Consider the following 13391-nt stretch of genomic DNA (forward strand, 5'->3'; position numbering starts at 1 on the left):
TGGGTGGGGTGAAAAAATAAAAATTAAAAATTGATTCTTTTTTTAAAGGGATGGGGGGTCGTGGGTAGGGGCGGGCTGGGGTGAAAAAATTAAATTTGAATTTGGAAATATTTTGTAAAATAAGTTTTAAATTTAATTTTTCAATAAAAAATGTAATTTGATGTTGGAGGAAAGTTTTGGAAAATGTTTTCCTAAATTTTGAAGGGAAGTAGTCATTTTCCTAAATTTTGAGGAAAATGAGTTAATTTGAAAAGCATTTTCCAAAACTTTTAATCCAACCAAACATAAAAAAAAATGAAAAAATATTTTTCGTCATACCAAACACAGCCTTAATTTTTTAAAATATAATTAAGAAACCTTAATCAAACTTTAAAAGACTTGAGAAAAAAATATTCTTTAAAATTCCAAAATTCAAGTAAGAATTTCAGTGATATTCAAAGGTGGGTTTTAAGAAAAAATCATTTTGGCCAGAAAATTTGGCCAGAATATGATCAGAATGGTGAAATAACATATTTCACACTATGTTATTTTATATATTTTTTAAAAACATTTTACCCTTTTAACTTTAATACCTTTTAAATAAAAAGAAAAAGGCCAATTTATTTAAAAATAAAAAAATATTATAGATTTTTAAAATTTCTAACCAAATTTTCTGATTATTTAGCATTACCCGGTTTTTAAGTACTTAAGAATATTCACAGACATGTGGTTTACTGGCCAATCTTTTATTTTTGTAATTTCGAAAACTTGAAGATACTTGCCTATTTTTTAGAAAAATAATGCTCCCTTTGTTTAACAATATTTTTTCACTATATTAAAAATAAATCTCCAATAATTCTATTCACTTAAAAAATTCATGGATAATTTTACACTTCATTCCTAATCTACCCTTATTATTATTAATATGGTTATTCCCTATTACATTTTTTCAAAACATTGTATTTATTATATTCAAGGGCAATATAATAAAAATATCTTTCTATTTATAGTTTCAAAATAGTTTCTTAAGGAATATGCCAAGTTAAGCGCAAAAGTATTCATTACCCCCCTGAAGCTTTTTATTCAATGTGCACCTAAACTTTATTTTGTTTCAATTACCCCCCTGAACTTGCTTATCCATCCTACACGTACACCTTTTCTGTCCACCTGGCATAGAAATTGAAATCGAACTCTACAAGGCGCGTGAGACAACAATTTTTTGCCACATCATAAAGTTACAACGGTAATATACGTAAAAATCTATTTTTCTTTAATATTTGGATTATTTTAAGAATTTTTCTCTCTCGATTCTCTACCTATTTATTCTTCTTTAACCCTTCTCCCTTTTCAAATTTCAGATTTTTCTCACTTTTTTTGTTTTAATTGTTATCGCTAAATTCATGAACAATAACAGGAGACTTGTTTGTTTATGCGGGGCTCCTCCAATTCTGAAAATTTCATGGACAAATGACAATCCCGGACGTAGATTTTTCGGTTCTAGACACTATGGGGTATGTATTGTTACTCCTTTTTTGCTTTTTATTTGACAAGTTCGTATTATGCAATTTCATTTTTTTGACTTTGATTTTATTAAATGTAGTCCTCAATTCGAAATTCTTGTAAGTTTTTCGATTGGTATGATCCTGAATTTCCGACCCAAGCAAATATTGTAATTTTGGGTTTGTTGAAGAAAACCAACAAAAAAGAAGAACAGCTCAAGTGCAAATGGATATTGAAACTGATTTTGGGTATTAGTTTGATATGCAATGTAATATTGTTCTTTTATTTAGTGTGTCGTTGAATTTTTTTGTAAAAGCAATTGTTATTAAGGCAAAATCATTTGGTTCTACAGTACTCATTTTGTGGATTAGTTTGGTTTGGTGTTCTATAAGTGTATGTTTTTGCTGTTTTTGCTGATCAATCTACAATTACATGTAATAGGTACTATGATACCATGAAATAATAACATGAAGGCAGCAAACATAACATAACTAGTGCTTTCTTGATCATAAAATCGAAGCATCATAGTGTTTCATTGTTTCAACCAACAACCACAATAACATAAGTTAACTAGCAAAACATAAAACAATCACTACTTTAAGGTTAGTTGAACAACCACACAAGCACCAAAACACTAAACAGTAACTACTTTAAGTTTGTTTTAACAACCACAGATTCATCAACACATAAAACACTATTTCAAGTTTGGTTGGACACCCACACAACCACACAACTAAGAAGTTTTATTTGACAGTGATTTTCCTTTGGCTTGTGACCTTGTTTTAATGCCATCAGCTTTTGATCTCGTTTGAATACGATGCATAACACTTTCGACTTGAAGTTCTCTTTGAGTCATGGCCTGTTTGCCTTTCCACTTCAGTCCCTTGGTAGGTTTAAAACCAATATCACCTGTCACATGTGCAGAACTCACCACACCAGTATTAACCCTCATTCTACTAGACAATCCTTGCTGCAATATCAACTACATAGTTATTTTGGGACTCACATTTAGAAGACAAATATAATTTTGACAGTTTATAAGACACTTATATTAATACACGTATATCCAGTATCAGCAACAATTACACCTTGTCCAACAACTTTAGGTCGCTTCTTGTAACCACTTCCTACACCTCTTCTTGTACCAGTCTTACTGGTGCTTGCTCTTTCATAATGACCTCTACCCCTCTTTTTTCCAGTGTGGACTAAAATGAGTGGAAAAAGAACACATCAAGACATTAAATTTAATAAGTAATCTAACATAATTTATAAAAGCAAATCAATATAAATGTAACTCTTGAGTGGGTGTTTGTGTAGACTTAGGTTTAGGATTTTTTGGACAATTTCTCTTGTTATGATTTGGTCCTTTGCAAAGTTAACATGTAATTACCGTCCCCATTCTTGGCAACTTTCCAGCTTTTCTCACTTCACCAATTTCTCTTCTTCTGTTCTTTGGTGGCCTACCAGGCATTTGTCTTGCCTCGGGTGGTTCAACCATTGGGTTTCTACTTTCAGGCAACATTTCCATGTGTGGGACTGGTTGAATGAAATGAGAATATGTCTTCATATATGTCTCTTTTCTATACCAACTAGATATTGCTTGTGATGCATCCATGTTCAAGTGGTTCATTGCTGCTATACCATGTGCACATGGGATAGCTTTTAATTCCCATGATCTGCAACTACATTTTTGTTGACCCAAGTTCACAGTATGCTTGTATACCCCTTCAAACACTTCAAATCCAACATCACCATTCCATTCAATGTTGCACTGCATTGATCTTGTTACATTTGTATTGAATACCACCATTGCCATTGGAGATATTCCATTTGTCCATGTTTCAGCAAAATGCTCTTGACTTACTCACTCTACTCATAACCTTAACTTTTATTTCTTCCAACATAGTTACAATGGTCTTGTTCCTAGGTCCCAAGATCCAAGAATTGAAACTCTCTGTCATGTTGTTATCTATACTATCACACTTTTAAAATGTTTGAATAAAAGCTTTGCACCATGTCTCCTTGTTGTATTTGATAAGGGATTCAACAATACCTATTCCCAGCTTGGACAGGGCATTTATATTGTACTTAAATTGTGCCTCAAATGTTAATCTAGCACAAGCCCAAAATTTCTTTCTTCTCTCTAAGCCTCTAAAGTTCTGTGACCAATTTGCAGATATGTGTCTAGCACACATTCTGTGCTCACATTCTTGAAATAGTTCATCTACAGCAGCTATTAGTCCCTGTAGTTGCAAAGCAAAAAAAGCAAGTTAAATTTTAGTCAAAATAAATTAGCAATTACATTAAACATAAACAAAAGAAAGATATTCAGTTACCTTTTGCATATCACTAATGATAGTTAGCTAGGAACCATTTCCTAGATTAAGATCATCTTTCAGAATGGTCATGAACCATTTCCATGTCAACTTGCTTTCAGTATCAATTACTGCCCATGCTATTGGATACATTTGGTTGTTTGCATCTTTAGCAACAGCTACCAAAAGTTGAACCCTACAAATTCCCTTTAGAAAACACCCATCCAGCCCTATACATCTTCTGCATCCTTGTTGAAAACCCTTTTTCATAGCATCAAAACAAATACAAAAAGAGTAAAATTGTTTCATCCAATTTCCTGATTCTGAATCTTTAAGCTTCACAACACAAGTGCTACCAGGATTTGTTTGGAGTAACATATCCTTGTAGTCTAGGATTCTGTTAAATTCTGCCACATGATCTCCCATAATTTCCTTTAAAATTATTTTTCTTGTTTTTAAACAAACTGCCTTGCCTACATGAACATTCAACTCTTTCCTCACCAATTCTTGTATCTCCCACCCTTTTATACTAGGTTGAGAAATAATTTTATCTTTCAGATACTTGCATAAGAACTTTGAATTAAACAAAATATTATTGGTGGTCCTGGTACATTGGTGCCTTGGATTGTATGTCTTGATAGTAAAGTTCTCACTCCTTCCTTCCTTGCTTGCATACAATAGCCATGGACAACCACTTTTACACTTCACTCTCACTCTAGTACTCTCATTCACATACTTATCTAACTCAACTCCTTTTTTATAGCATATTTTGTAACTGCCTCTCTAAATTTCTTTACACTTTCAAATATCAAACCACACTGCCATATTACAATATTACAAGAAGAATCATATACCACCCTATTACTCTTCTTTCTCCCTCTTAAACTCCCTCCTTCAAGTTCATCATCAGAAACAGGTTCTTCTTCATCACTTTGAAAACTATCACAATTAGAATTGTCATTGTATGGCTCAACCTCTGTTAGCTTACCCTTGAAATTCTTTTTCCCTTTTTCAATATCCTCATACCCTTCATCAAATCCAACTTCACCTAAAAAACCTTTTGCTTTTTCTTTCTTTTTTCTCCTCCTACTTTCTTTAAATTTTCTCACATCTTCCTTAAAAATTCTCAACTCCTCATGCACATCACTTCCATAGTCAATAGACTGGTCTGAACAGACAGAATCACTGTCTATGTCTTCCTCTGCATTTTCTTGGGTGACTGGCTCAACTTCTTGTTGAATAGAAGGTCCAGTTCCTTGTTGGATAGTTGGTTCAACTTCTTCTTCAGTATCAGTCCAATCTATTGAAGAATAATTATCATCACTTTCTTGTTCGACCCTTGCAACCCCATCATTTTCAAGTCTTTCAGTAGCTAGAAAGGAAGAAGAGGAACCTAACCCTAGATCTGATTTTTTGGTTGTGTGCAGTTAGAGATTCCCCATGTGAATTAAAAGACTCAACCACTTGACATAAAGATTGACTAATTTGACCTTCACTGGGACCCACATCATCCAGAATAGTGTTATCACACACATAAATATCTATTGTGTCCCCATAATGCATAAATAATGCCATGCTACAAATGTCCATGTCATTTTTCAATTCCACCAAACCACCCCCTAGAGATGGAGCTGCATATGTTTTTCCTAACTTACTAATCAAAAAAGACTTAGCATAATCTGCAAGTTCAGGTATTGATAAATGATCTTCATCCACATTCAGTACATATTCAGTCCTACCCCCAACATACACTGGACCTACCTCACTCACCAAGATACCCCCAAATTTTAACCTTAAATTGAGGTACTTATTAGTCATAGAGTCAACCTATAACCACAATAATAATCAGTATATTGTACAATGCAAGCAACAAAATCTAAACATATATAATAACACCAAAACATAAGCAACAATTGGTACTTAGTATAGTAGATGTATTACTCATCAACATACAATAGTCATCCCACACAATATACTTAAACAAATTATAAAATACCCCACCATTTAACAATACCAGAAACCCTAATACTTAGAACCATAATTATACCAAAAAGCTTAAATTTTTAAACTGATTATCAGAAACCTTAATGTTCATGCATGAATAAGGTAAAAAGCTTCATAATAATACATTCATTAAGTGAAAATTCTAGTTGAAAAGTATTAGACCCCTAACCGGAAACTCAATCGAAAACTATGGCGAAACGTTAAACGAAAAATAGGGCAAAATATGAATGAAAAAGTAAAGAAAACAGACAACAATACATCAAGCCTTTGCGAAATCCAGTGGATAATCACTTACTTGAAGACACAATTTCAGAAAAGATCCAAAGAAAATCGACCAAACACTTCAAGAAATCTAGCAACTCTTTACTCTAGAACTGCAACTGGCACAAATCTACTCGTTACTTTGTGGATTACACTTGCCAAATCTACTCGTTACTTTGTCGATTACACTTTCGTGAGAGGTTTAGAGAAAATCAAAGAGAGGTTTAGAGAAAAACGGAGAAGCTTCTTTCAGAAGTTTTAAGATTTGTGAATGTTGAAGGTCGGTATTATCTAGGTAACAAAATATATATCTAGGTGGCAAAATATTTATCTAGGTGTCGTGCGCGTGTAGACACGATCATATTGAGTGGACAGAAAAGGTGTACGTGTAGAATGAATAAGCAAGTTCAGGGGGGTAGTTGAAACAAAATAAAGTTTAGGTGTACATTGAATAAAAAGCTTCAAGTTCAAGGGGATAATGAATACTTTTGCCGACAAGTTAATAGTGAACAAGTATTATTGAACATGAAGGTAAGAAAAACATTGAATTGAGTATATAAGAACTTTGACGTCATTTTTAAGCCTTTAAACAAGAGTGATGGGCAAGATTAATAAAAGTCAAAAGCACTCTATAATTAAAAATAAAGTAAACGAGAGTTCGAATAAAATATAGTGACTTCAAAGAAAATTCAATTAGGTTATAAGTATAGAATTTAACAAATAATTACAATTAGTAAAATAATATATAAAGAAAATAAAACTAAACAAATCACCCTTGAAATAAAACTAAATATGACTATTGAAATAACTAATATAAAAGAGAGGATTTAGAAAAATTAGATAGGTGGACTTTGATCTTTATCCATTTAAACTTAAAGCGCTGTGAATTTCAATCACTCAATATAACTTCTCTTAATTTTTTTCAACCGAAAGTCGAGAATCTTTTCGTCTAATAATATTGAAATAACGAGAACGACAACAACAAATAATTTGACTTTAGCACATAGAAAAAATAACTGTAGACATCCAAAGAGAAATTCTTCGAGAAACATATTACTCCCAAATATTATGGAGCTTCTCTTTTTTTTTTTGCCCCTTTAATCTTATAACAATAGGTAAAATGGGAGGAGTATACTTTTTGGGATAAAATCGATCTACAATTATGGATGAGTTTGAAATTTTCTTAATGGAAACAAATTCGACGAAAAGGGTATGATAAATTGAACAAATGAGGTCATGCGACTAGTCTCCAGAAATTTTGATACAATGCTCTTGTACTCGCCGTGACTTCTATACAAACAATAAATGTGAATTTGTTATTTTCGTTATTCATCATTTTTTAAGAAATTGAAGATGGGGTGCACTATGGGTGATCTGAGTGTTGATTTACTATAAGTTTCATCCATACATCACATTCTATGAAACAAATACAAACAACTTAAAAATTTAATTAATTAACTAACCTTCGTAATTTTAACAAAGTTAGATAATAATCAAAATAAAAAATAATTATAAAACTAACAACAATTTAATTAATTCAAGAAAAATAAATGTGAATTAATTCAAACACTATTTTTAAACGATTTTCTAAACATTTATAAGATAATCAAAATCATATATAAATGTATAGAAGTATACAATTGTTTTTCAAAAAAACAACAAACCTGTCCTAAAAATTACTTGAAAACATTTTTTGAATTTTAAAAAATAATTATTTAAAATTATGGACGGTAAAATTTTTAGGTCACCAATGAAAAATATGGAATTATGAAATGCAGACTGTTATCCAATGATGTTTGCTACAACTCAAGCACCGAAGCATTTTTATTAAGTATTCTAGTTAATAAGATATTAGTATTTCTTTTTACAACATATTATATTAGATATTGTTATAAAAAGATTATTTATTAGTATAAAAATTTTAGTATTTCAATTCAAAGTTCTAAAATGTTTATGGTAAAGTAGGTACTAGTTTTTTCTCTTTCTATTTATATAGAATTAAAATTAAAAAAAATACAATTAAATGTTTTTGGGCATCAAAATTTTGAGAACTTCTCTCCCTTGTGTAATACCTCGTAACTAGAAAGAAGTAGAAAGAAGTTATAAATTTTAAATAGTCATTTTTGGAAAGAATATAAAAAATTGAAAATATGTTAAGTTTGTTAAAATTGAGTTTGGCTCAACTTCAAATGATCATAATGTCTAGCTCAGCATGACTTAGTTTTGTTTACAGATATGGTGGGAAGAATCTTGGAATGATCTTCCAAACGCCGTCGAGTTTGCGCTATTCCAAGTTCGTATGTTTGAAGTATGACCATTGGAAGTTGGGATAGTCAAACAAGAAAATGTCAAATCCGAATTGTTGAAGGGAATTTTGGTATTTTCCTTGCCCAATTATTTTATTTCATTTTTTGGATAATTAGTTGGGGTCAGATCAACTTTTAGTCAGTTTTAGAAAAGTTGAAGTTCACACTAGGGCTTGGAGAAAAGAGAAAGGAGAAGAAAGTTCAAGCTTCGACATCTATATAAGGAAATCACTTGTACATTTCATCAAGGGGTTATACCTACGAGGTATGTGAGTTCACACAACATTTTCTTTCACCCACGTGCAAAACATATTTAATTCATCCTTAATTCGTCCTAAAAATTGAAAGTTTGAATGTTCTTTATCTGAGTTCTTCAATTTATATTTATTCTTGACTTTGGATGATATTGAGAAATTCTTGAGAGTTTATGGTCTATTTTAGAGTTTTTTGGAGTTAGGTTCTTGGGTACATTTACTAGTCATCTGAATCTAAAGAGTATTTGACAAAAAAAATCGTATTTAGGCGAACTGGAGTCTGAAAAACGAAGAAGAATTAAGTTGGCAAAATCTGGGTACCAGGTTCACCAGTCTTCAGATTCAAAATTTTTCTCTCACGTCGCAGAGAAGTCACAGACCGTTCTGCCTCAAAATTGATTTCGAGACAAAAAAATTAAACATATCTCCCCATTGCGGATCAACTTTCAGACATTGATATCTTGATATTTTCTCATGTTTAGCTATCCAAAAATACTCATTAACACCATAAGATCCTTCTTATAACAAATCTTAATCCTTGAATCCATAATTCGATTCAAGGAGCATTTAAGAGTCAAGTCAAGAGAAGTCCATAGAGTATTCCAAAAATGTTTTACAAATGATTTAACTTTGTTCTTAAGTTTTGAGTTTAGTAAAGAGTAAAGTTGAAGTTCATTTCTTCAAAAGTATATGCGGACTATGTATTCCAAAGATTTTAAAATGTTAACATTTAAATAGCAACGAAAACTAATATTTCCAAAGAGCCTTTGGCTAGTTTTTAGTAAAGAGTAAATGCTTTCACAATTTATCAAGAGAGAAAACGTTGATTTCCAAGATAGCCTTTGAGCTATGTTTTTGAGCAATTATCTCAAATCGCAGAAAGAAGTGTATTTTTAAACATAAGAGCCATTATCATATTTTGGGAGTAGTATGGAGCACCTACATGGGAAGAGTTTAGACAACTCACGTCCCTCATAAATCATGTAGCCACCATGGGTAGAAAAAGATCATACTTTTTAGATGATTCCTTTAGTTCTTTTTAACATAGACTAGTAGTTCATTTTTTATACCCTCGGCAAGGCATCAGACGACTCTAGCAGCGTGAGACAAAATCTTGTACCATCACACTAGCTCTTAAGTGATGATTCTCGGTTAGATAAACTCTCACAGAAAATTATATTCTTATATACACTTTTATTTATATTTTTACATACATTTCCGAGTTATATGTATCTTTGCATACACAAAGAGTTGATATCATGTTTTAAACAATTTTCTTTATATTGCACTTGTTTTAAACTATTTTACATTGAAGTGAGTTCAGTTATGTTGACTTGAGCTAGGTAAGTTCTTTAGTTCATTCCAAGTTTATGTCTTGTTTTAGAATTCGCCTTGTATACTCATACATTCAATGTAATAATGTTATTTGGCCTGCATTTCTATTATGATGCAGACACAGTTAACCAGGATCAACATCCAGCATATGTTGATCCAGTTGAGCACTCAAAGTCTTCTGGTGAGCCTCTTTGCTTCCAGAGGATCCCTTTTATTGCTTTCAATTTTATTATTAGTTCATTAGGATGTCGTGGGTCTGTCCTGACATTCATTTCAGTTGTTTAGAGTCTTCATAGACGGACAATCAGTTAGTTAATTCATTTGTCACTAGTTTATTATAGGCTTATGTTTTGATACTTGAGTTGTCATCTTGGTTACTCTGAAAGTTTCTTTTAAGGCGTTCTAAGTTTATTTCACAAATTCATTTTAGACTGTTTCGTGTGTTTAAGTCTTCTTCTAAGTAAGTAAGTCATTCCAATGGTTCGCTTGGGGCCAACACTGGTTCTCGAGTGTCAATCTCGCCCAGGGTGTAGGCTCAAGGCGTAACACCTTGTCTCTCCCCCTCCCCCCGGGTGTATGTTTGTCTTTATTCAGCCCAAAATATATTTCACATAAATATTTTGTATTATGTATCATATGTATTTTTATTCTATATCAATTGTATACATATATTATACCAATTGTTTTATAACAATTTGTATTTTGTCAACTGTATTTGTCGATAGAAATTGTGTACCTTAAGATAATTGATATAATTATATTCGATAATGAGAAAAATGGTGTATCAATTGTATTTTAGAAAAGGAAAAATATGAAATATTTGTCTAAGTTAAGATAGTAGGTTTTAGTCATTTTCAAACGGCCATAAATTCTAGCTTAGGATGAGTTAGAGGTAGTTCTTGATATGATTGGAAAGCCTTTGGAAATATCTTTCCAACGTCACTGAGTTTATGTGATTTCGATATCATATGAGTGAGTTATGCCTTTTGGAGGTTGGGTTGTTGGATTGAGGAAAGTCCCAATCCGGATTTAAGGAAGGGAAAACTAGCCTTTTCACCAATTAATTTCCTGTTTCGCTTTAGGGGTTTATTGGGGGTAAAAACAAGTCTTACATCAGTTTGTAAAAGTTAGAATTACGCTTGGGTATAGGAGAAGAAAGAAAAGAAGAAAGAAAGGGAGAGAAGTCAAGAATTTGCCAAGAACGTCAAGCTTTGCGAGTGGAATTCGTCGGGGTTGATCCCTTTCAAGGTATGTGAGATCTTTTACTGTTAGGTCAGTTCATCCACATTTCAAACTTGTTCCAATTTAGTGATTGGTGAGTTGTTTACATGTTAATATGTGAAGTTCTTGAAGAACATCGTCGAATTCTTGTAGGTTGAGTTGTTGAATGTTTAATGTTGATCTGGTTCATGTTTTTGGGTTGTTTATCAAGTTAAATATATTAGGTATTGAAGGTAATAATGATCCTAAATGTTTGGGAAAAGAACCATGGAAGTTTAGAGGGTTTAGAGATGAAAAATGGAGGACAAAAGTTGAGAACACATGTGTACATGGTTTCGGGCGCTGTTCCTCCCATAGCCCCACACGACAATCTTTGTTCGTAGGGCCTTGGGGCGCCGCACCAGCCAGAGCACCCAAACCAGGACTTTAAATTTTGGCTCTAAGAGCGCCAAGGATACCAGTTCATCCTGTTCATCCTCCATTTTTTCGAACTAGTTTCTTATTTATGTACCTACGTTTCCTAGTTAATTCTAATACTCTAAGGTACGTCTAAAAATCACAAAATCATCCATAAATGTGAGATCATGAACATTGAATCCATTATCCAATTTAAGGAAAGTTAAGATCGCCGTCAAAGAAGTTGAGAGTCAAGTATAAAAGTTAAGAAGCAAGTCAAAGTAAATTCTTAAAGTTTTCAAGAGTATCTAACAAACGTTTTAAATTTATTTTAAGGCTCAAGTTGCAAGTTAATCAAAGAGTAAAGAGTAGAGTTCATTTCTCAAAAGTTACAAGGGAACTAAGTATTCCCTAAGAGTTAAGTTGCAAGTTCATCAAAGAGTAACGAGTTGAGTCCATTTCTCAAAAGTTACAAGGGAACTAAGTATTCCCTAAGAGTTACAAATGTTTTCATATTTTGAGAAAGAAAGGAAGCTGAGACTTCCAAAAGAGACTTTGGATAGTTTTAGTAAAGAGGAAACTATGATTTCCAAGAGGGGTTTTAAAGGTAAGTTTGAGCTATTATGTCATTACCCGAGCCTACACCCTGGACGTGGCCGGCGCTCGACGACCATTCCTAGTCCCCAAGCGAACCCTCAACCTGACTTACTATAAGAGGAAGACTAACTTTAGCATACAAAAACTTAAAATTGAATAAAATTTCATGAAACTGAAATGGACAACTTTGAATAAAATATTAAATTAAACTAGCCATATAATAGGCAACTTTAGTTTTTGAAACATTTAATAAAATAAATGAATAATACAGACTCCTTAACTAAAGTGACTCTCTATGAAGCCTCTATCTGACAAGATGAAAGTCGGGACAAGACCAACGGCCTCCCAACTAAACTGAAAGGTAAATCAAATCCTCCAGAAGCAAGGAGGCTCACCATAGCTAACTCGAACTCACAGATGTATCAACGAAGCTCCTATTGATGTTCCTGTATACCTATGTATGCATCATGAGAAGATGTAGGCCAATTGGCTCAGTATGTGGAATGTACGAGCATTTAAGGGGAATTCTAAAGCATAACATAAGCTTGATACTTGAATAAAAAGATGGAAACACACTTATCTCTTCTCGAACTTGAAACTCAAGGAATACTCAAGAATAAGATACTAAACTCAGAGATTCAATACTTAACTCAATGATGTGATATTCGACTCAGGATTATCAACTCAAAATACTCAACTCATGATACTTAAATGAACTCATTTCAATGTGGAGCATTTTAAAACAAGTGAATTATAAAGAAAAGTTGTTTTAAAATATGATGTTAACTCAAGATAATAATATCATAAAAAATATCATGCTCTCTCTCAAGGGCTACTTGTGTGATGCATGTATGAAGTCCCATACCCCATTCATACTATGAAGAACTCCTCGACGAACCATGTAATATTTCCTATGTGGGATTTTCTCTAACCGACAACCATTATTATGAGCCTAAGTGATGATACAACGTTGTACCTCACGCTGCAAGAGAACCATCCTACACCTTGGCATCAATATACGACCTTACTCAACTTAGTGGATCAACTATCTCTCCTTACGTGATCATCTAAAAAGTATGACACGTCAATTCCCATGTTGGCTACATGGTTTACGTGGAGACTTGAGTTAATATGAACTCTCATCTCCACATCGGTGCGCAATACTACTCCAAAAACTGTACTTTAGCTCATACTTTCAATAAAACTTCCTTCCTTCGGGTTGA

The sequence above is a fragment of the Solanum pennellii genome, chromosome 9 (genome assembly GCF_001406875.1).
Source record: "Solanum pennellii chromosome 9, SPENNV200".
NCBI classification, from domain to species: Eukaryota; Viridiplantae; Streptophyta; class Magnoliopsida; order Solanales; family Solanaceae; genus Solanum; species Solanum pennellii.